We start from the raw sequence: 24,547 nt of genomic DNA, 5'->3' as shown, positions 1-24,547 counted from the left end.
AGGGTTAATTCATGGGTATCCTGTATGGTGACATTTTGAAGTGCACAAAATTCGGCTGAGCATATGTGATTTTGTTTTTTAAATATGCCAGTCAGCAAGGGTTAATTCATGGGTATCCTGTATGGTGACATTTGAAGTGCACAAAATTCAGCAATGAAAATATTTTCATTTATAGCCGGGAATAAACATCTTAGATCCTCATGTTAGATAGAAGAGCCTCAGATTGTTAGTGATGCACTACAGCATTTGGCCAAAGCCAGAGTTATGAGTTTTCATTCCTCATAAATTGGGGCTCAGTTTAAATTTAGGATCCTGAGGACAACCTTTTGAGAGGCTGGAGGGTTCTCAAGCATTACCTAATGAGTGATTTTGAATAACCCTGTTTTTTTTTCTTCAAGTGGAAATAAAATACTATGAAACAGTCCAATATTAAGAAGTCAACTAGAGAGACCTGGTAGAATTGAAGAAAGTCTCTCCGACCCTTGCGCAATAGTCCTATTGGATGAGATGGATATTCACATGCTTCCACATATTTCCAAGTTAGTAATACAATAGATCAATTTGAAGGGTAAGACAAGTGAGCACTTATAGTTTGTGTAAAGGCTTCTCTGAGTAGCTGTAATGAGCGGAAGTGAACCACAATTCTAAACCGAGTATTGGTGCAAGGTGAACGCGGGACTGGTGGAGGTGAATGGCTACCACACAATCTGGTTCCGGTGTCACAGTACTGCTGCAGCTATTTCCGAAAGTAGTAGATTCATACCTAGAAAACATTTACATGGCTTAGGAGTGGACCGATTTTGTTTAATGTGAACAGCTTGCTCCATTAGTTTGTTACATAGGGCTTCCCTTCACATCTCCACCTCGCCCTCCAAACATGACTTTGTGTTACCATTTTTAAAGTGGTCCTGTGAATCTTGCTTGAGTACCCAACCTCTCACGGCCCTACGGCCAACTCCCTCATCCAATCACATCGCTGTTCTCATGTTAGGCTGTATGAGTAAATATTCTTGATTCGCTAGAGTGGGCTGGCTCTGCGTCCCAAAAGGTACAATAGGCCTATGCCTGCTCTCCAACCCAGCTGTCCAAGACAGCTGGGTTGGAGAGGTTTGTATTGCGCATGTTTGTTTGGCCATAACGAGGTAGTCTGCCAAAACAAACTGCTGTCAATTATTGGTAATATTATCAACATTTGGTTCATATGGGTGCAACATATTTCTTTCACTATCTCAGATATATGTAACATTCAATTGACACTTTACTAAATAAAGGTATTTCAACAAAAGATTCTTTCTAAAAGACACTTTCTAAAAAACAGAATCCAAACCATCTATATCTTCATGTAACGTTTTATGAATTGTACTCATTCATATATGCTTCAAATATTCATCATTTACAAAAAGGCTGAAAGGTGAACAATAAGTGCAATTCGTGACATTTAGTGCTCTGTGCTCATGGCGCAAGTGTGACCAACAAAATGTACAGGTATTATTTACAAATGTGACATAAAAAGAGGATTTATCCTGGCCTATATTCTACAATATTCAACTGTATACTGCCTTTGTCAGTATTCAATACAGGATTTTGCCGTAATAGGTCCAATATATTGTACGTCGACGTTTCGACCCTCTGGCAGCGCACTTGAGGCGTTAAGGCGGGTCTTCCTCAAGACTGTGTGGGACGGGGGAAACGGCCTAACTTCTACCTTTATGCCCAGCCGGGCATCTGGTGGTCAGGGAACTGAGTGCTTGTGTTTACGTTCGGAAACCACCATGGCATAGAACTGTGGCAGGAGCGAGGATGTGAACAAGAACAGTTGTGAAAAACACACAGGCTGCTAGTGAAAGTGAACATTCATTATTTCTGATCAATAGTTTAGCATTCTGAGGAGTTCAGAGGTACTCTTGTCCTTGTGGACCAGAAGAGACAGTGTATAAATAAAATGTAAAACAAATATATATACACACATTAATTTAATAAAACTAGAAATAATTCATGTAAATTATCCATTTCACACAAGGTATTATGTTTAGGATTCAAGCTACGTAGTTGGAGATTTCCTTTCTCAGAGGAATGCTATCTTGCATGTTCTCACTGGAACAGAGCATCCCACATGGATTCTAATTCAGAAGAGTCCAGGGTTTGTGTGAAACCAACGTTCCAATAGGGCAAAGACACTGCTATAATACAACTTCGAATGAACAAATCTAGACCCATGTTAGAAGACCTGAAACTGGAGAGAGTGGAAGATGCATGTAGATTTTTCCTAGTAAATTAAGAAGGAAAGTCTTAATTTCTATAGCCTCCATGTCTTTAATAAAATTAACACAAGATTGGAAAGCCTCTGGTCTTGACATAGAATTCTGTACCTAGATTCTAATTAAAACAGCTGAGACCCAACATATGACACAGTAAGACCTTCAGATCCGGCAGAGAAGCGAGGGCCCTGCTTCAATCTCCACAGGTTATCAGAAGAGCATGATCCCTGGGAAAGGATAGGGTCATGGTGAATTCTGTATAAATCCAGGATCCAGAGGCAAGGAACCCTGTTGTGTAATTCAATACATTAGTGAGTGGTGCTTTAGCAAATATTTTGCCTACGCGCCACTGTCTTCTCTAAGTGCAGGCTCCTGTCCTGAATGATTCCCCATCCGCACCAGGATGTTTTTGACCCAGGTGATAGTACGGGAGTCATTCTACATTTTCAGATTGGATATGCTTGACATCAGTCCCCAGTCATTACTAATCTTACTATTTCTGCATTTTACTATATTTAAAGTGTTCTGTGGCAATAATATCTTGAAGCCAGGATGCAGTAGGCCAGGTGAGGTTGTACAGGCTTTTTTCCAAAGCTCCAACCAACACCCACAATCCTTCACAGCTCTTCTAGTCCGTTCAAGCCTCTACAGTATTCATAACAATACATCCAAAACAGATTGCCCTCTATACTCTAACACATAAAAACTAGAATGCTATCTCCAGATACTACATGCACATTACTCCAACATGGGGTCTCAGTGCTGAACTTTCAATGTCCTGTGGCTCAAATAGCAGAATTGTATTTAAGTTCTCCTTTAGATCTTGTCAAAGATGTAGAAAGATGGAGCTCAAGTGTACCTGAATTCTGGCTCTAGCACAGTAAACGTCGAAGGCCTGATTACAAGTCGCATGGGACTGGGTAACAGTAAAATCACAGGTTTCCCATTACCGTGCGATAAACCTCCACCAGTTCAATGCAATGATGAGTAACACCCCAAATGGGGAATTACCATTTGTGACTGATTTTAGTTTGCTTGTAAATCCATTCGGAATTCCAAGTTCCTTTAAGTTTTAACACTTACATTAACCACCTGCTCAGAGCAGGTGATAAATGTATGCTGGGACCTGAGGTTGGGGTTGGGTGGTGAGCAAAGAGGGGAATGGTTTACTGGCAATGATGAGCATTTTATTCTCCTTCTGTAAAAAAAAGAAAAAAATAGGGAATGAGGATTGGCTGCTACTGCAGCCCTAGCCTAATGCAGTTATTCCTTCTGGAATTACCAGCTGGAAAAATCAGGTGTGGTTCTCCATACTCAGAATAAAATGGGGTTAGAAAAACCCATCTACTCTGAATCAGCCTAGCAAAGTTAAATGCAGTAACTTTGCTGACTGTCTTCCCTTTGCGGAAATAAAGTCTAGCGGGGGGTTGAGCTTCCCAAAGGATGTGGTGATGTATAAATATTTCATAAGATTTAAAAAGATTTACTCAAGCCATCTCTAAAAACACTGGACAACACATTTTACATAGAATCCTTTCTCTAATAGTAAGCCAGTGAAAAGATCACCTGAGTTGAAAGATAAGGAGGCATTGGCCTAGTTTATCCTTGAACCACACGGCCACATTCTCAGCTGATTATAGTCTGTGAAGCAGTGTGGCCTGAAGTCCAGTATACTGAATATTCCAGTAATCTAGTTGTAAAGTGATAAAGGCATAAAACTTTATATAAATAAATAAACTACATTGAATGCACAATGAGGAAGTGAAAGAAAATGCAGTTGTATATCAGAATATTTTATACAGAAATATCATCTGAAATAAATATTTCAGAAAAAAATGACTGCATGCAATGTGTCAAATTTCTAGATTTGATGAACGGTATTAAAACCATGTTTGCATATTTCTGATCAAAATTGGCAGACGAGCGATTCTAAATTGTGCTGAAAACCTAAAGGAATGTCGTTTTTTTTGTATCTGTCCCGAAGCGTATCAGTAAAGAACAATTTCCATCTTCCTCTCCTTGTGCACAAGTAATTGCTAAAGATATTATCATGATTCACAGCGAGATAAAGCAAAATAGAGGTTTATTCTATTTCCATGCTTGGCCTACTCTCCCTGGTGTGAGTTAGTAATGTAGACTGAACTTGCCTCCTGCCCAGTGTGACACAAGTTTCAACATTGGTGAATGCCCGAGGGAGGTCAATATCTGCAAAAGATACTGAGGACAGCCCAGAATATCAAAGTCAAAAATTAACTTTATTTGGTTTGTCATAACCATAAAGCATATAAATCACAATTTATTACATAAAGAGATTAAAAGCAAAGCATGTTTCAAGTCCATTTAAAATATTTACAACTTTCTGTAAAAAAGGGGGTAGTTTTCTTTCCCTATGCCTTTAGTCTTATACTTTGGTGAGTAAATTTTCTACTATTATCATGAATTTTACCCCAGACATGTTAAAATATTTGAGGCGCCCATCCAATTTGTTACAGCATGTCTACATGTGCGAATATTTAAGTCAGTAAAGACAGATTTCAACAAGGTCCTTCTTTCTATTTTTACTGATGTACAAACACACAGTAGGTGACTTAACGACTGTGTGACACCCACTTAAACGATATGCCTTTGATTGCAGTTTGTTTTTCCAGGAGGGGACCAAGTCCTTTGAGTTGTGATCACCAAATCTAAATGCCATAAACCTCCTTTTTAATGACAGACGGAAGTGTGCTACTAGGTAGGGTTGTGGTTTTCAACTTAAATATGAGTTTATTACGACCCATGCATGGCGACGTTTCGCTAATCTTCTTTTGTCTTCCACAAATGATAATACCTTTGCCCTGTTACAGACTTTGTTGAATGAGGATCTTTCCAGCTTGCTGTTCCATGCTACTTTCAACTCTAGTTCCTCCAGGGCGATTTGCAAGTGATCACCCCAGGTGTTTGGGTTTCTTTGCTCATATTGTAATTTTATTTCAGTCCAGCATAGACTGTTCAGAGTTCCAATTTCTGCTGCTCTGAGTTTCCAGCATAATTTTACCAAGATTTCTTTCCTTTGGAATTCTTGGTTCTGGAGCCCAAATTCCAAGCGTATTTGTGCAGGCGAGGAACCCTTAAAAAGATTGAATACTGATTTATAAACCTTGATTTGTAGTTTGTTTAAAATCTCGGTTTCTTGGCCATGCCATGTTTCCAATCCATACGATAAGCTTGGGAGCAATTGTGTTGCCATTATTTTTAGGAGGTGTCCATAAGAAGGGCATTCCAATTTCTTGTACAGTTGTTTATAGGCAAAGGTTAATGACTGAGCTTTTGCTGTGATCTCCCTTTTCTGTTCCACCCGGGACAGATTTCTTGCCAGTTTAATGCCCAAGTATTTATAAGCGCTTATTTACTCTATTGGTGAGGACTTTGCGTACCATTTGTTTTTTCTTGACCTCGGGGCCCACCAGTCTTACCACCTTTGTTTTTGATTTATTTAATTCCAGGCCTTGTGCATCCAGGTAGTCTGTTAGTTTATTTATCATCATTTGCAGCCCTATCTGGGTTTGGCTCACCACCACGATAGCATCTGCATATTGCAAAAATTGGATAGGCTCATTTGCCAGTTTTGGCGGGTGTCCGTTTACTTGTTGCAGGTAATTTAGATCTGCCAAGTATGGGTTAAATAGACATGGTGAGAGTACGCAGCCTTGTTTTAATCAGTTTGTAATATTTATTTTTGACGATACTCTTCTTCAGTCTCCTAACTTTACCGTAGCCCATGTTTCTCTGTATAATGATGGTATTGCATCAATCAGTGGTTGTGGGAGTCCCCAAGCTTTCAGTTTTTTCCACAGGCGGTCGCGTGGCATCCTATCGAAAGCAGATTTCAGGTCGATGTAACATGCCAATAGTACTCCCTTTTTCTTTTCTGCTTTTTCTATCAAGATCGTTAATGCTGATAGGTGTGAGATGGTACCCATGCCTTGTCTAAAGCCCGTTTGGAATTTTGGGATGATGTTGTTATCCTCTGTCCACTCTTGCAGGTGTCCTAGGATACACGATGCAAAAAGTTTGGCCTCTACATCGATGAGGGCGATTAGCCTGTAGTTACCGGGTTCTATTCTACTGCCGTTCTTGTAGATTGGATGAAAAAGATTACCGCTCCAAGACCGTGGCATCTTGTTGTCACAAAATAATTGATTGAAAAGGGGTTTGAGGTATTTGGCCCAGACTTCCGGATCTCGGGCATTTAGTAGTGCATTTGGTCCTGCTGCGCCTTCGGCTTTTAGTTTTTTTTATCAGAAATTTTGTATATTTCATTGTTGTTAATGATGTCTGATCGTTTGCTTCCCTGCTGGTTCGGTCTTTCACTCCCTCTTTTTTACAACCGAGGCCCTCAGGGTTTTGAGCTGTTCCTATTACTTTGTCTATGCTTTCTTCTTAACACATTTGTGGTCCTGCTTTGGGGTTGTACAATTTGTCTATATAATCCAGCCACGTTGTTTCGCTTATTTCTACATTGCGTGTGGTTCCATTTCCTTTAACTTATTGATTAAACCCCAAAATTCCCTGCTGTTTGGTAGTTTGCTTGCCCACAGCAGGTCTTCCAATATCTTTTCTGTTTCCTTTTTTCCACTCTGCACTCTTCCTTGTATTCTTTTCTCAATTTTTGGATCTTATCATTGTCGCTGACGCTTCCTTTTCTCAGTGCCCTCGCATTTTGTCTTTTCTCCTTAGCGATGTTTGTTTCTTTTTTTGTTTCGTAACTGAATTGTATACCACTGCTCTTTATTTGCCCCATGCGTGCTATTGCTTCCTAGTTTTAATGGAAATGTGTCCAGTAGGGACGTGTTTAACTTTTCCTAGTCTTTTACTGATGGGTGCACTCCTGACTCCTCGACATTCTCTATATGTTTTTTCACCATGTCCATTATCTCATCAATTATTATTTCTCTCCATTTGAGTTTCTTTGTTATAGGTTTCGGGTAATCTGACTAGCGATGCTACCCCCTCTCTTTGTAGAATGTTCAGGTGTAGGACCGTTTCTTGGGGGAAATGATCGCTCTCAGGTCTTGTTATGATACGGAATTGGTCGACCTGGGGTGCCAGGTCTTTACTGATTACTGTATAATCTATTGTTGACTGTTTATTTCCACATGAAAAGGTACCAACCTGCTGGTTGGTCTCCCTTCCTGTTTCCATTTAGTATGCCGAGGCCTAGCGCTTCCAGCTCCTTCCAGATTCTTTGAGTTTTATACTTATTGTCTTTACCCCCTGTTAGGTTGCAGTTAAAATCGCCTGAGATCATCATCTCGTGACTTTGGTGAGTAACTTGTAACGTTTTTATTATACTTGACAAGTTTGACAGTTTTTCCATTTTTTTTATTCTTTTCAGGATGAACGTATATATTTAGAACTATTAGCTTAATCTCCACTCCGTTTGTGGGGTGGTTCCATTCTAGTTTTATGATTTGGATCCAGTTTTCTCCAGAATCCATTTACTCTATTTTCAAAATGTAATCCATTGTTGTGTATATTGATAGACTCCCTCTTGGGTGACCATATTTGGCGTTTTTTCTGCCATTATATGAAATTCTTCATATCCTGCTATGTGCTTTGGGGTTACGTTCCATGTTTCTTGTAGCAGGATGATGTTATATTTTCTCAAAGAAGATGGTCTCTTCGTCTTGTTACATTTCTTTAAATCCGTGGTCGTTCCAGGAGCAGATGGTTATTGTCCCATCGTATTGCTTTGTGACCTTCTTAATTTGTTCCCTACTAGTTATGTTGCTTGCATCAGGATCGGTGTGAATTCAACGTTTGGGGTATCCAGGACCAATCTTGGTTTCCTTCTGACTGGGTAATCGTTTGTCTAAGATTTGTGTTTGTTGGGCAGATGTCCCTGGATGTTTGTTTGGTTGTGGATATACTTCTCGCTGCCTTTAGTACGGAGGTTGTCTTTCCGTATCTGTTTGGCAACCGGAGTACCTCGTTATTTGGTAACGGGTATGGGTATTTTATTTGGGTTGGGTAAGATAGTGTTATACCCCAGGCTGCAAAGACCGCCCTTGTAGAGATCTGTTCCGTTGTCTCTTTTGATGCCCAGGTTGTTCTGCTTACTTCCAGGTCTGTTGCCTCGTTTGTTTGGACAAATTCTACCACCAAAAGTTCCGATGATATTTCCCTTAATTTGGGAATTTCTCTGAACAGTCGCATTATGTTTCCCCTATTTAGTGTGTCCCCTTTTCCCTTTGTTTGGAATTCTGGCCTGAAGATTAGTTTACAGCCTGTCTCTTCCGTGTCCGATAGGGGTTCCTGGGTATGCTTTTGGTCGCCTGTTTCCCTTGTCCATTCCCCGGCCTTAGTCTTGTTCAGGGGCTCTGTGGATGGCCACTCTTTTAATGTCGAATTTGCCATTGAGATCATCATGTCAGTTTGACCTCTTTTTGACTCTTATTTTGTTTGGCCTTATGTTTTCCTTGGGGATCTTCCCTGATTGTGTATTGCAGGTCCTGCCTTTCTTATCCAGGGTGATTTGTATTTGGGTCTCCATGCTTAAGGGACTTTCCCCCTGTAGTCCAGGGCTCTTTCCCCGTTTAGGCCGGTCAGATTTAGCTTTGTCAGGACTCCTTATGGTTGTTGTTACCTGGTTCCTGCCTTTTGAGCATTCATTGGTTTTTGCTTCGGGTACGTATTCCAACGATCTTCTTACCATCTGTTCTCTTTTTATTTTGGGGAGAACGGTTTCTGGAGACCACTGGTTGCTTTGCCTGGAAAGGTCAAGAGACCCAGGATTATCTAATGTACTTATTTCTTGGGCGTGTATTTTTGCTTTAGGATTATCATCATCCCGTTATAACACACTCTTGTTGCCTTTTTGTGTAAATATGGCATAATTTTATCTTTTTTCCTGCTTGGTTTTTAAGACGGCGTTCTTTCTAGCTTTTCGTGCTCGTTTGCCTTGTCTTTTAGTTTGATTCTCAGATGCACTTGGTGAGGCGAGGGCGTTGTTTCCATTGGGCCTGTTTCCATTATCGTTTGTTGTGTACTTCCGTTGTATTTATAGTGTCTGCAGATTCGATACTTCGCCTCATGTTCCTTTGTTTTTCAGACCCTATTTTATTTGATCAGTATTTCTTCTGTTACTCTTGTAATCTGTGCCACGCGTAGAATTTCGGTCAATATTTCTGGTAGGGATGCCAGTTTATCTATTATTTTTCCGGAACTATGATCTAATGATTTGCTTTTGATTTGGCTATCTTTATTTATTCCATTTGTTAATTGTTCTGTGATTTTATCCAGCTTGGTATTAATTCCTGCTATACGAGTTGCTATCAAATTCATTAGGTCTACCTGAACGTCTAATTTATCCGATTGGAAGTTTAAGACCGCAGTTGCTTGCTGTAGGCTTCTTAATAGCGAATCGCTCCAGGTGACCGACTCTGTGTTATTCGGTTGTATTAAAATCCCTGATATGGAGTCGAATCCGCTTACTGATGAAATGCTGATTGGCAACTGCGTTTTTATGTTTCCTTCTAATGCACCCCTTTGCTCATTGTTGATTTCTTTCCAATGATTAGAGCTGGGGGTGCGCTTGATGGGAGTTGAGACAGCTCTGCTTTCTACTCCTTTTTCGCCCTTTTCCGGCTGGCCCATTTCTTTATATTTCCCTTGTCTGTTTGCCCCTGGATCCTCCTCCCTGTGCGTGTTAAATTCTAGCACCTTGATGAGATCGTCCTACTCAGTAATTGATAAAGATCTTGACCAGTCTATCTTTTGGGTGTTTCCTTGTGGGTTTGCTATGGGTTTGCTTCACCTCCACCTTCACTTTGATCCATTTTTGATATGACTTTGTCCTGTTATTTCTTCCTTACTTTTATCCAGCATGTTCGTGGGTTGGGATATAGGTACATGTATCTGTGCTGTTTTTAATAGCCATTTTTTTTATTGCTAGTTTCTCTTGGGCCAGTATTCCTTTGTTTCCTTCTATTCCGTTTCCTCCTTTTTGTGACGACTGTTGTAGATGTCTTAAATCTATTTCCCGTTGTGCCCGGCTGTTTGCTTTAAATTTTTTTGGTGTTATTGAATGTATTGGCTTTGTAGGCTTTGTGCCTCTTCTGTTGTGGCATAGATTGCCACCATCTGGTGCTTTAAAAATTGAAATTTGCGCCTCGTATGGATTCCCCCCAAACTTAAATAGTTCTGGTGTTGCAATTGGAGGAAAGCTCTTTTTTTTGCGGATTGGGGTCCTATTTAGCTTTGCTTTTACTAGCAGATTTGTTTGCCGATTTTATTTTGATCTTTTATTGTTACTCTTCTATTTTTGTAAGTGGGGGCCTGGCAAACTTTTCCTGACCGCATGTCCCCAGTTCTCTACTTAGACTGGAGCAATGACTATTCGCAAGGACTTTCTGGTGTGCCAAGCTGCCGCCTCTTCTTGTGAATTTGGCCCCTTCTGAGTATGTTTTGGCTCCTAGTGGCCGCGTTCCCCTTGTCCAAGCGGCTACTTGCTGCTTTCCGTCTTGCCTATGTTACCGTTGTCCCCGATGTCTTCTGTGCCCCCTGTGGCGTTCTTATCACTCTTGCGACTTGCGGCTCTTGTCTCTACTGGTGCCGCTGCCTCTGTCGCTGCCGTAAGTTTGCGACACCTCCTGTGCCGTCGATGACTCTTGTCTTTCCTCCGTTAATCAGCGCTATGGACGCTATGGATGGCGGGAGACACTCTAGGGAGTGGCAGGGGGTGCTCTAAGAGACCTCGCGGAGACCTCGTGACTCTCTGAAGTACTACAATGCTGCCGTGCCACCGTAACCAGTCCACAACCAGTCCTCTTCGAATACCAAACGTGGCTCCAGCCGCGCTGTATGGCCCTCGCGGCTTTCCAGCTCTCAAATTGCGCCGCAAAGCACTGTTGACTCTGGGGGGCGCTCGCGGTGGGGCAGTTCCAGAGTTGCCACCGGTCTGTGTAGCCCGTCTATGGGGTGGCTCGGCGCTCCTGACCGGATGCCACACCGCGTTCCGGCTCCAGCCACCCTCCCTGCCAGGTGTCGCCCATCCGGATCGGCGCCCTTCCGCGGGGGGTTCAAGTACCCCGCTGACTCCGAACGCCCTCGCTGCTCCTGAGTATCGCCGGCAGCCAAGAGTGGCCTGGTAGCCCGGGGTAGCCCTCTGATAGCCCTCTGATAGCCCTCTGGGCGGTGTCGGTGGCCGTAACATGCTCCGCGCTCGGATTCTGACCTCCTGTCCCCTGGAACGTGGTTTACACAGCCTTTGGGGGGGGCTGCAGCAGCTGCGGTGGATCGAGCTCCGAGCTCCTGGCATCTGTCGGTCTCTGTCGGTGTTTTGCGATAGTCGCGATAGAAAGAGGACTCGGATACCACAAGAAACGGCTACCAACCGAAGTTTCCAACACAATTCAGGAACAAGCTAAAGTGGTATGTTCCGCACCCAACACCGTCAACAAGAGGCAACAGGAGGCAGTCTCTACCGCAATCACTGTTCACGGTTCAGAGGCGTTTCTCTCTCGCCTCCCCGCTTTCCCTCTCTTCCGCCTCAACCTATACAGTGCCGCAAATGCCAATGAGGCTGTAAGGGGAAGACCAGGCGAAGTGTTGATGAGTCCAAGCTCCCGGTATCAGCGTTAATTATTAAACTCCTTGGCGTCTGCGTTTTCGGCATGTCTCAGCAGCTCTTACGCTACTGCTTTCGCTCTTGCTCTCACGTTCCTCCCGCTCGCGTTCTCTGCAATGTCCCCCCTGTGGCTCTGATGGCTCCCACGGCTTTCAGAAGAGATGTGGCTGCGGCTGGGCAAATGCCTTGCAGCACCAGCGGCTCCGGCGGCTTTTTTTTTTAGGAGAAATGCAGCCGGGCCCAGGCAAATGCCTTACAAATGCCTTGCAGCTTCCGCCCGCCGCAGTTGCTCACTGGCGTTCACCGGAGCGTTGGGGGCTCACGCTGCTCGCGCTGCTCACTGCGGCTCCTCTTCAGCGCCTCTCCAGCCTGTTTCAACTCACTGGCATGCTCTGGAGGCTCTCGCTGCTCTGCCCAGTCTGCCGCTCCGCTTCAACTTCCGATCAGCTGACTGCAATCACATTGGGTCAGAGGAGCATTTCGCCCGGAATACCAAGACCTTTGTCACAGGCTAGACCATATTGCAGTACATTTCTTGTTAGGAGCGCCTCGTCGTGTTCCATATTGTGAGCCACAGCAAAGCAGGGCAGGTTTGTACTAGATCGCATATATAACACAGTCCCAACTCTCTGTGGCAAGTGAAGTGGGGTGAGGAAAGGGGAACAGATAAATGCTTGCGACAAAAGCATTTTTCTTCTGTCTGAATAGCGGATACCTCCCTAATGACCCAAACTCCCACTCCATAAGTAGCAGCTAATACACATTGCCTGGAATAAATTTGTATATTGGGGTGAACGCTCAATCCCCTGGTGAGAATGGTAGACTAAAATATCCACAATTTATGATCTTGAGAAACAAGACACTTTCTAAAATCATTATGACTTGCCCTGGATTTGTCCCTGGTCACTCGGCAGCATGCAGTCTGCGAGTTTTCTTCATGTCTTTAGAACTGCTGCATCAAGAGGTGAGGGCGCTGCAGTCCTTTTTGAAGTAGAAGGCTTTTTACTCCCTGAAAAGGGGCTACATGTGTGTGATGCTGCATAGAATGGGAATCGGTGTCCTAGATCACTGTTTGATATAACACACGGTACTCGACAGGGATGCCCCTTATCCCCACTGCTGTTCTCTTGGTATGCACACTTCATTCAGTGAGGCATACATTTTGAAGGGTGGTGTATTTTGCTGCCCTGCCATGCAGGGGATTTTGTGCTCTACGTGTGCGTTTCAAAACATGTGTTTAAAGACAACAGGGAAACATTTAACAAAGTATCTGACGTTGAGTGATTGATAACATTGCCTCTTTTCTTGGCTGAGCAAATTGCCCTTATGAGAATGGTGATCCTACCAGACTCTTATCGCTGTTTACAAACATCCCCATCACTCCACCAGTCTTTTTTTTTTTTCATGAACCTAAAACACCTAATGATAAGGTTGGCATGGGCAGACAAGCAACACACAGTGGAATGAACAGCATTGACCTTACCTAGTGAACTCCCCATTCAAAACTTTGCTTCTGGGCAGCTTCAGCGCACATCACACGCTTTTGGTTTCATTGGTCCACTGCCTTGCTGCTTCTTTGTTTAACTCCACACCAATGATGGTGTCAGGGCAGACCTGAGGCACAAAACTAGCCGGCGAACAGATGGGTGAATATAGTCTCTTCTCGTGTGCAGACGGCTCTTCATAAGAAACCTAGAAACTTTTCAGGCAGACGAACAGCTGGCCTTTGTTTGTGCCCAGATAAACGGTATGTTGTTGAATAGTAGACATGGACTCGTTCATGTCTGTCTTATGTGATAAAACTACTCCTCAGCAGAGTTTCAAGCTATTTGGATTTTCAAGAATGCAACAAGTCCCAGATGTTCACATAGTGAATCTGATTTCATACACCCGTCCCAGGAATGCCAGGGTTGACAGCTTTGTGGAAAGAGCTATTCGGTGAGTTATACTTGACGACACAGCTGAAGATGGACCCTCACTCCTGATAGTGCCACTAGGATATGCCTGAGATATCCTGCTCCCAAGTAGAAACACAGCCTTGTGTTGGTTGCCAAGATTGGTAATGTGCTGGGATACAGGTCCACTGCCTGAGGTTCTTGTGGGATTAAAGGCCTGTTTTTCAGCAATGGCTCATCACACACATATACATTTCTCCTCCCAACCTTCTGATGCCTAAAAGACATCTGGACCCTAGGAGACAAGACCTACACCAAAAAGAGGCGGTCTCCTACAACCCGAACAATAATTGATGAACACCTGACCTATTCTATATGCTGCTTCAAGGAGCAGAAATGGTCGGGAGGGATCAATACCAAAGTCCTATACAAGTCAGGGATTATAAATTCCATAACTGGGGGAACACAATTCTCAATATTATTTTAGAACCATTTTATGTACAATGATCACATGCCTAGTCATCATCATGATTACTAATTTTATTTGTAGTAATCCGTACTTCAAAGCAGTCAATCTTTTTATATTTTTTTACATACTATTATTTATCATATCAAATGCACATATATACATACATCTCTATTTCAACGAAATATCTATATACACATTTTTAAATACAAAAAAGTCACAAGAAAGCAATTCTTTTTTCACCCAAAGAAAAACTACTAAGTCAAAGAGCTTCCCCCCCTATTCAATCAGGGGGTCCACTAAGAGGCAGTTGTGTACATACACAATCGGTTCTACAAAGTTCTGAACGAAAATTCCAGATTATGTTCAACCAAAAAGTACAATCAAGTACAGAATATCAACGGACTCCTCTTGTCGAAAATGGCATATCGACGTGGACGCGTTTTGGCCTCCAGGGATCTTGGCCTCCTCAGGACAAGTGTGAATAGAGAACCTATACATACACAGGAAAAGACCCACAAGGTATCAGATCTATCTAATTCAAATACAAATGTATCTGCGCCACCCCAGTGAACAGTAACAGCCACCAACACCAGAGGTGAGAACAAGTGGGAGCAATCAAAAACCATAGTGTCATTCAACCACTACATAGACCAGTGTTTCCACATATATAAGTGAATCAAACTACTACAAAGTCATGGACATGAGCCACCTTAAGCCCTTCGCAAAGGAACAAAAATAATAAATAATAAAATAAATAAAACACAATAAATAACAAAACCCACAACTCAAGCAACGCCCATTATGGTATCCACGTGTGGACTAGATCCAAGCTACCCCTGCACAAGGCAAAGGCACCAACACCTGGAGAGTGAGGATGACCAGCAACTTACTACTCTTCCAACTGAAGCGTAGTCTCCAGAAACATCCAAGGTCTAGATAACTTCCTATTAGAATCAAGAAGATTACAGTGACCGGTATTAATCCAGGAGCAACTCTAGTAAACATGAAGTCAAGTCTCCCCCGATGGTTACTAAACCAAACCTACTCATACTTCGAGCAAGTCCACTCTCTTACCTGGTAAAACAGGGACAATCCTTTGTAAAAAGTCGCTGATGGCCACTTCCACAGCGGCCCACCGTCCTCTTTAATGGTTCTTGCGGTGTCCGCCAACTCTGTAAACACAGGGCACCAATATCAAAATATACACTATCGGTCGCCCTCACGGGACAAAGTAAGACTCTGCATCCTACTCTCATTCAACGTGTTCCCAAAGTTACCATACTTGCAGTTACCATGTACCTGCGCATTCCGTAGTAAATATGCTGGGCATGCATGTTACATAAAAAAACAATGGGAGAGCAAGGGAATTGTGGGGCGTCGGTAACCCAGTATAATGATAAGCTAAACAAGGCTGGACGAGCCCACTATGTAGGTATGGTACAATCACTAGTATGGTTAGTACATGGACTCATTAGATTTGTTTAAAAGACCCCTCACATACCATCCTAGTTAGTCATTCATCACTGGAGTCCCAACCGGGTGGCCGAATGCCCCCTGGTTGTGCTACGACTCCTGATCACAGCGGAGCTGGTGTGGTGTGAATGTGTGATGTGACGTGAATTATACTTAAACATTTCTCTGAGAATCCTTGCCTGTAAACTTCGTTAGTGGCGGCTCAGGATCTGGGTAAAAAATGTGTAGTGCAACTAAATGGCATCTTATTATCCTTAGTTGACTATGTGAGTGGTCTACATGTTTCAGCCCGCGAAGGTATGTTAGGGGCTTTCTTCAGGACTGGAGAGTGAGACTGGTGAGTGGCAAAGTGGAAAGTGCCATGTGAAAAAAGTGAAGTGCCTACACACACGCTAAGGTGTGTGGTTGAAGTGTCCACGTACTTACGGACACTTGAAAAAACACTATGTAAAGGTTATGGGCAGCTGTTCGAGGCTCGGGAGGGGTCTCATCCGGTGTCCCAATTTGGTCTCGGCATGAAACTAGTCTGTAAACCTGCTGTGGTGTCCTGCAGTACCGGCTGGTCACATGTCTGCATATAAATACCATTATCTAGCCTACTAGTAAATCAATAGTTGTGTATACCTTGTAATATTGAAATGTGTTAGATATTTCTATTAAATATGACTGCTGAAAGAGTACACTTTTTTCATGAAGCCTGTTTGTTACCGCTCTGTAAAATCTGGTGTCTTCGCTTCTTTCTTGTGATACCTCGACGTCTGTCAGTAATGGGTTGTAGTCTATAGTAGTGCTTTATAAAATAAATAAAGTTGGAAAATGTATCCAGTTGGCAATGGATGGAACAGTGGCAGAAAATGAAGGTCAAAAGAGAACATAGTTGTTGGAATGAGACTTCTATGCATGACCAACGCTGGAGGGGACAGCACACAGACTTCACTTGTGTGTTAAAGGCCTCTGGGGGTTCTGGATGTTTCTGATGAGCTGTGGCAGTCTCTTTGATGCAGCCATCCTGCTGCCTAATCCGTTGTCTCTTCTCCTCATTTTGCCCCCATTCTTTCCTGTGTTTTACTCTTTCCAGTCCCTCTCTGCCTCTCATTCTCTCACCCTTCTGCCTTCTCACACTCTTCCTTTGTGCCTCCCTTCAGCCTCACTGTCATCTTGTTTCCTCCTGGACAGTTTTTCTATTTTCCTTCTGATCTCTTCCTGTTTGGTTCCATGCTAACTCCCCTTTTCGTGCCAAGACAGAGTTTAGGTAAAGGAGTATAAAACTATGTTGGTCTTGAGCGTATTCCAAATGCAAACTGTTTATATTCATCACTTGTAATTAGATGTTTATCTCTCTCTTTCTCACCCAGGAAATGTTTCGATTTATTCCATTTATGCCCCAAATTATACAGACCCCACTGCTGCAAACTACTGCCACAAGGGGCTCTACCTCTACGCCTTCTGGATTACAACTTTGGTGTACATTTTCCATGGACTGTTAATCATTGGCTATAGTATGTTTTACTGCGCCTGCTGCATGTTTCTCATCTGCTTTGAGAAGTCCCTGAGAAGAAAGAGAGCGCTGAACCCTAACTCCTGATCGACATTTCAGTAGACTTGGTATTGTTGGGTGTCAGACCAGTGGACATCATCTAAAAATGTTTATTTACTGGTCTACTCCTTTTTCTGTCCCATCAGCAGCTCTTCCGGTTCCTATTGCAACAGGTTGTACTGGGCAAAAGAAAACCCTATGGACCCAATGTACAAAGACCAAAAGGAGTTAATAAAACCAATAGAAGCCAAATGTAAGAGTATGAGGTTGACAAACTAAAGGTCACAAAGACCTGATCACTGGTCGTGTCATTGAATGTGTGTCATTTGAAGTCATTAAACACCAATATTTTCCAGTAAAAAGCCTAATGTAATCAACAGAGGACCGTGTTTGAATCCATCAGGAATTATCTTTATTGCAGCCTTCAGGCTTCTTCCTGAAGAAGACCAGAACAACCTCCTGGGTCTGATGCCCAAGAGGAAGTGGCCAACTTTGCTTACCTTTGACCTCCACCCTCCTTCCGGCTTCTTGACAAATGCAGCCGGAAGAGCTCCAGAAAGGGTATACCCATGCAGCTCTTTGAGGAGAGCATCATCCTGTTCTTGCACCCTGGACCTTTTTCTGCTACTCCAGTGAGAAAAGTCCCTCCCTGCATAGAATTTGCCTCTCCAACATTGCACTGTTTCTGCATATAATATTCAATGGGGCTTGAACTGTAATATGGGTCTCTGAGTGAATTTGTGTGAAAATATGCCTGACAGTCGACTGTCTCCGTGTCTCTTCTTGTCCCTAACATTTGTTAAACCAACTTGTGCCAATTTAGCCTATGTTTTCAAATCGGTTTTACTTAGATATACTACTGTTGTTTTGACATTCTATCCACTGAATAGTGGATCGGACTTGACGAATTAGATGGCTGTTTGAAGAAATATGAGCTTTGCTATTGTATATGTTGTTTTGGGACGTTTTATCTGACCAAGATATATCTAATGGTGATGAATGTTCAGTGTGGATTCACGGTTTGAATGGACTCTTGAATGATTGGTTGTATGAATGTGGTGTGTTAGGCTGTCCATGGAAAGTGTCACTATTTGGGCCAGTTGTGGTGTTGTATATATTTTATTATGTAACCAGAATAGATTTTAATACTGATCCGCTGCTTTTGAATATCAATAAGACAAGAATAAAATGTTGTCACAATAATTGATTCATCTACTCCTTTTTGTATACACATGGTCTAGCCTGAGTGACTATTTATATAACGACTTAAACAGCGTTCATATAACTCTGATCGGTAGAGCTGCTTGTTGGATTGTATGATACCTTGATTTTCCCCTAGTGCTCTACCTCTATCGTTCCAGGGGTTCCCCTCTTACCTAGTAGTTTTGCCCAAGAGGAAGCAGCCAACTTAGCTTAACTTTGACCTCTACCCGGCTTCCTGACAAAGGCAGCCGGAAGAGCTCCAGAAAGGGTATACCCATACAGCTCTTTGAGGAGAGCATCATCCTGTTCTTGCACCCTGGACCTTTTTCTGCTACTCCAGTGAGAAAAGTCCCTCCCTGCATAGAATTTGCCACTCCAACAGTGCACTGTTTCTGCATATAATATTTAATGGGGCTTGAACTGTAATATGGGGCTCAGTTAATTTGTTGTGTGAAAATATGCCTGACAGTCAACTTTAATTTAAACAAGCCTTGCAAATGTCAACTTGTCTGGCTTATAAATAGAAGTGCCTCTTATTCTTGCACTCGCACATCCATTCATCCACCCACTGACTCATTCTTGCATTTATCCACTTGCCCAACCAAGCAGCCCCAAAAAACTCAACAACATATGCATGGCAGGCATATGCTTGCAATAACAAATAAAATTAAACATAGCAGCAGATAACCATATCGCAACTGTATTGTACATAGTGTATCATTTTTGAAGAGTTAAGGCATGGCCACTATGTTTAGAATCAACACACTGTCAATCTTGAAATGGTAAAAAATTAATACACGTGAACATTACCATTCCATTATAGTCCACCTGATTTAGAGGCAGCAGGCGCACAAGATACGGCGCAGTGCAAATTTAATGAGCGGTAAGCAAGCAGCTTGTTAATGCTCTCTGGGGAACTCTTGAATGCTCTTAACAAAAGTGAGGGTGATAAATTATGGCAGCACATTCATTATATCAGAACTCTGATAATAGCCTCTGTGATTGTTCCAGGACTCATATTGTACATGGATTTAGATTCTAGCAATGCTCTGATTTTGCCACCTTTCATCAGTGTAGGTCAAAGAGGCATAAGAGTTTGTTCAAGTGATGGAATACCATGTGAGTCGGTGCACTTCCAAAAGGTACATGATTAGTGGTATTCTTCAACTCCTATACAATCTCTTTTCACTCTGAAAAAGACTGGAAAGTCAAGAGTAAAACCTTTTCCAGGGAGGGAAAAGTAGAATGTGGGGAAAATCAATTTGCAACCACTGAGCAGATTTTTGGATGAGCAAATGTAAACTTGTATATTTTCTCATGCAAAAGTGACCTTCATAAAATGTTGCTAGTATTGTGTAATTCCACACTTCCCTGTAGGAATTGTGCATTTGTTGGGCAACATAAACGTACAGATGGTGCCAGACTGATTTGACGCTCCTCTGCAGGATAGGTCATCCTTGAGACCAACTATCCCACAATGCCACCAGATGCACACCTAAACCTAGACAGGTAGCAACAATGTTGGCAACCACAGAACATGACATCCCTGAACCACTCTCCGGGCTCCTGGTAACTGATCTAGAACCTTTTTGCTCAGTCACTACTGCTCTTTCTCTCCGAGATATATACAAAGAATACACAGTGGGGCATTTTCAATATTTATTCCACCATCCTGATTCTCGGATATAATATATGTGCTGCTATGATCAATAGACAGAAGTAGATAATAGTGATTAGCAATGTAAGGACGGTGAACAGAATGGAAAGCTCCACCACCATGCTAAGACAATGTAAAAGATTGAGGCACACAAACTATATATATATATATATATATATATATATATATATATATATATATATATATATATATATATATATATTATGGACTACAAATCCCATAACTCTATCTGGCCACATGCATGCCTAGGGATTTGCTTGCAATAAAAACGCCCATAAATTAAGTGAAGCACACCGAGGATTACTTGGTAACAGCCCCTGATGACGGGGGTGGAGTCCCCCAGAAACGCGTCGGGCAAATTTCTCATTGCACGTGGGGAAGCGCGCTGAGACGCTGTAGCCCGGAGAGGAGAGCCCTGCAGTGTGCCTCTCATGCCACAGGCAATTTGTATAAACATTTTCTCGCGGCTGCCTGGCTGCGGAGAGGGCACCATCGCTTGCCGCTGTGAAACGAGGAGCGGCAGGATGAAGCTTCACAACCAAACTACTTGGAAGTAAAGAAGCGCAGGACTCGTCATGGTATATCAGCGCGCCAAAGCACGAAAAGCAAGCCTACTCAAGGTCTTCAATTGACATTTTATTGATCCAAGACAAACGAGGTGTTTCTTTCACTATGGACTACAAATCCCATAACTCTATCTGGCCACATGCATGCCTAGGGATTTGCTTGCAATAAAAACGCCCATAAATTAAGTGAAGCACACCGAGGATTACTTGGTAACAGCCCCTGATGAGGGGATTGGAGTCCCCCAGAAACGCGTCGGGCAAATTACTCATTGCACGTGGGGAAGCGCGCTGAGACGCTGTAGCCCGGAGAGGAGAGCCCTGCAGTGTGCCTCTCATGCCACAGGCAATTTGTATAAACATTTTCTCGCGGCTGCCTGGCCGCGGAGAGGGCACCATCGCTTGCCGCTGTGAAACGAGGAGCGGCAGGATGAAGCTTCACAACCAAACTACTTGGAAGTAAAGAAGCGCAGGACTCGTCATGGTATATCAGCGCGCCAAAGCACGAAAAGCAAGCCTACTCAAGGTCTTCAATTGACATTTTATTGATCCAAGACAAACGAGGTGTTTCTTTCACTATGGACTACAAATCCCATAACTCTATCTGGCCACATGCATGCCTAGGGATTTGCTTGCAATAAAAACGCCCATAAATTAAGTGAAGCACACCGAGGATTACTTGGTAACATCCCCTGATGACGGGGGTGGAGTCCCCCAGAAACGCGTCGGGCAAATTACTCATTGCACGTGGGGAAGCGCGCTGAGACGCTGTAGCCCGGAGAGGAGAGCCCTGCAGTGTGCCTCTCATGCCACAGGCAATTTGTATAAACATATATATATATATATATATATATATATATATATATATATATATATATACTGAAAAAACCATAGGTTTCAGGGACGTTATAGTTAGTTGGACATTTCACTCGTACAAAACCATAGAAATCCACTCATTATAGGTAGTTCATCTAACTATAACTCACACCCCCAAAATGCACTGCTGATGTCACATATTCCATTATTCATGACCGTCAGTGACATCACTGATATCTCAAATGACCTCCATGATTACATCATCCAGTGACTGTGTTTCTGTAAAATTTAAATATGTTTTATATATATGCCAAGGTGTATTGAAGAATGAGTGGGTGTATAAGTATCTGGATAAAGGATTTAGTAGGTGCGTGACTGACTGTATAAGTGTGTGATTAAATGTGTCTTACTGAATGCATGGTTTAGCGACTAAAGTGACTGAATGTGTGTATCAGTATGTGTGTTGTGTAAGCTGCTGCATGTGTTCAGTAGCTACATGAGTGTCTATATGGGCTATTTATTGGTAGGCTGAGTATTTGTATAGGAGACTGAGTGTGCGTGTGGGTGGGAGGTGTGTGACTCTGTGCATAGATGTGTAAGTGGTTGATTCACTGGGTGTATGGGTTCAAGAGTGCCAGTGGAAAAATCTGTATGGGCGGGCGAGTGTATACGGGTGTGTTGTTGAGTGAAGGGATGTCTCAATTGCACATGTCCAAATAACTACATATGTAAAAGGCAGTGTATGTTAGAGTTGGAGTATATAAATGACTATTCGGGAGTCCCTGATTGTGAGACTGGCTGTATGGATGAGTGTGTCCTGGTATCAGTGATTGTATAAGAGTAAGTATGTGTTAGTATATGTTTGAATAAGTTAGGTGGTGTGGGTATAACTGTATAGGTGAGTAAATGGGAGTGTTACTGATTGTTTGCATGACTGACTAGGTGTGTGAGTAACTCCATGGATGAGTGGTGGTGTGTGAGTGTCTGTATAGGTGTATGAGTCCATATGATAGTGTTGTATTGATGAGTGACTGCATGTATGAGTGATTGTATGGGTGAATGAGTGGATGTGTGTGTAGACCTAGGAATCCGCGAATGCGTATGTAGTAACTTGTATTGGTGTGTCAATGGTTTCGAAAATGGTAGTCTGTATTTTAAGGTGGGTGTATCAAAGGTTATATTAGAATGTGAGGAGGTGCTTCAGTTTTTCACGTGGATGATGTAATCATTGATGTCATCAGTGATATCACTGACCATGCCATGAATTATGTAATATGTGATGCCATCAGCAATGCATTGCGTGGGCGTGAGTTATAGTTAGCAGAACTAACTATAACGGGAATTTCTATGGTTTTGTACGAGTGAAATGTCCAACTAAATATAACATCCCTGAAACCTATCGTTTTTTCAGTGAATTTCCAAGGTTTTTTTAAATGCTAATTTCTAAATATATGTGCCTGAAACCTATGGTTTTTTTCAGTCTATTTTAATGTTTTTTTAAATGCTAATTTCTAACTAGAACGTGCTTAAAACCTATGGTTTTTACAGTGAATTCAAAGGTTTTTTAAAATGCTAATTTCTAACTATAACGCAGCAGTCGCATTTGGAGAGTGGTGGAGAAAGGTGAGTGTGGCCTCCAAATATCTCTGTTCCTGTTCTAGGTGAAGGAAGATTGCACTGCTGCCAGGTTATACCTGTTCTGTGCGAAGGAAGCTTGCACTGTTGCAACCAGGCTTAACCTGTTGTAGGTGAAGGAAGCTTGCACTGTTGCAGCCAGGCTGTACCTGTTCTAAGGGAAGGAAGATTGCACTTCTGCCGGGCTGTACCTGTTCTAGGTGAAGGAAGCATGCACTGCAGGTGCCGAGCTGTACCTGTTCTAGGTGAAGGAAGCTTCCATTGCTGCCAGGCTGTCCCTGTTGTAGGTGAAAGAAGCTTGCACTGCTGCCACGCGGCACCTGTTCTAGGTGAATGAAGCGTGCACTGCTGCCAGGCTGTACATGTTCCAGGTGAAGGAAGCTTGCACGGCTGCCAAGCTGCATCTGTTCTAGGATGAAGGAAGCTAGCACTGCTGCTGGGATGTACCTGTTCTAGGTGAAGGAAGACTGCACTTCTGCCGGGCTGTACCTTTTCTAGGTGAAGGAAGCTTGCTCATCTGCTGCCAGGCTATACCTGTTCTAGGTGAAGGAAGCTTGCACTGCTCCTGCCAGGCTGTACTTATTCAAGACGCAGCAAGATTGCACTGCTACATTATAGGTGATGCAAACTAGCATTGCACACTTGTCACATCAGGCCCCGCCCCCTCTGTGCACCACTGTGCAAATGCGCCCCTGGCTTGTTTCAAGTTGGGGAATTAAGTCCCCTTGAATCTTGAGGGACCCTGGGGTCCAACTAGTCCACCAGGTACCTCCTGTAAGCGCCACAGAGCTGCGTTGCAGAGAGGTGTAAAAAGGGGCGTGGCCTCAGACCACCTCTCTGCAAAGCAGCCCTGTGGCACTTACTGGAGATACCTAGTGGGCTACTTGGCCTCCAGGGACCCCCAGGATTGAAGGGGAATTAATCCTCCAACTTGAAACGTGGTGCACATTTGCACAGTGGTGCAGGGAGGTGGGCGGGGCCTGATGTGACCAGTGTGCAAACGCGCCCGTGGTGCCTTTTAAGTTGGTGGATTAAGTCCCCTTGAATCTTGAGGGTCCCTGGGGGCCAACTAGCCCACCACGTACCTCTAGTAAGTGCCACAGAGCTGTGTTGCAGAGAGGTGGTCCGAGGCCACGCCCCTTTTTACACTTCTGCAATGCAACTCTGCGGTGCTTACTGGAGGTAGCTGATGGGCTAGTTCACCCCCAAGAACCCTGAGGATTCAAAGATACGTAATCCCCCCATCTTAAAACACGCCACAGGATGTGTTTGCCCCCTCCCTTCACCACTATGCAAATGTGTCCTGTGCCGCGTTTTAAGTTGGGGGATTAAGTCCCCGTCAATCGTGAATGTCCCTGGGATCCAACTAGCCCACCAGGTACCTCCAGTAAGCGTCACACAGCTGCATTG

The sequence above is a fragment of the Lissotriton helveticus genome, chromosome 12 (genome assembly GCF_964261635.1).
Source record: "Lissotriton helveticus chromosome 12, aLisHel1.1, whole genome shotgun sequence".
In the NCBI taxonomy this organism is placed as follows: domain Eukaryota; kingdom Metazoa; phylum Chordata; class Amphibia; order Caudata; family Salamandridae; genus Lissotriton; species Lissotriton helveticus.
The sequence above is the reverse complement of the archived record's forward strand: the minus strand, read 5'-3'. Positions refer to the sequence as shown.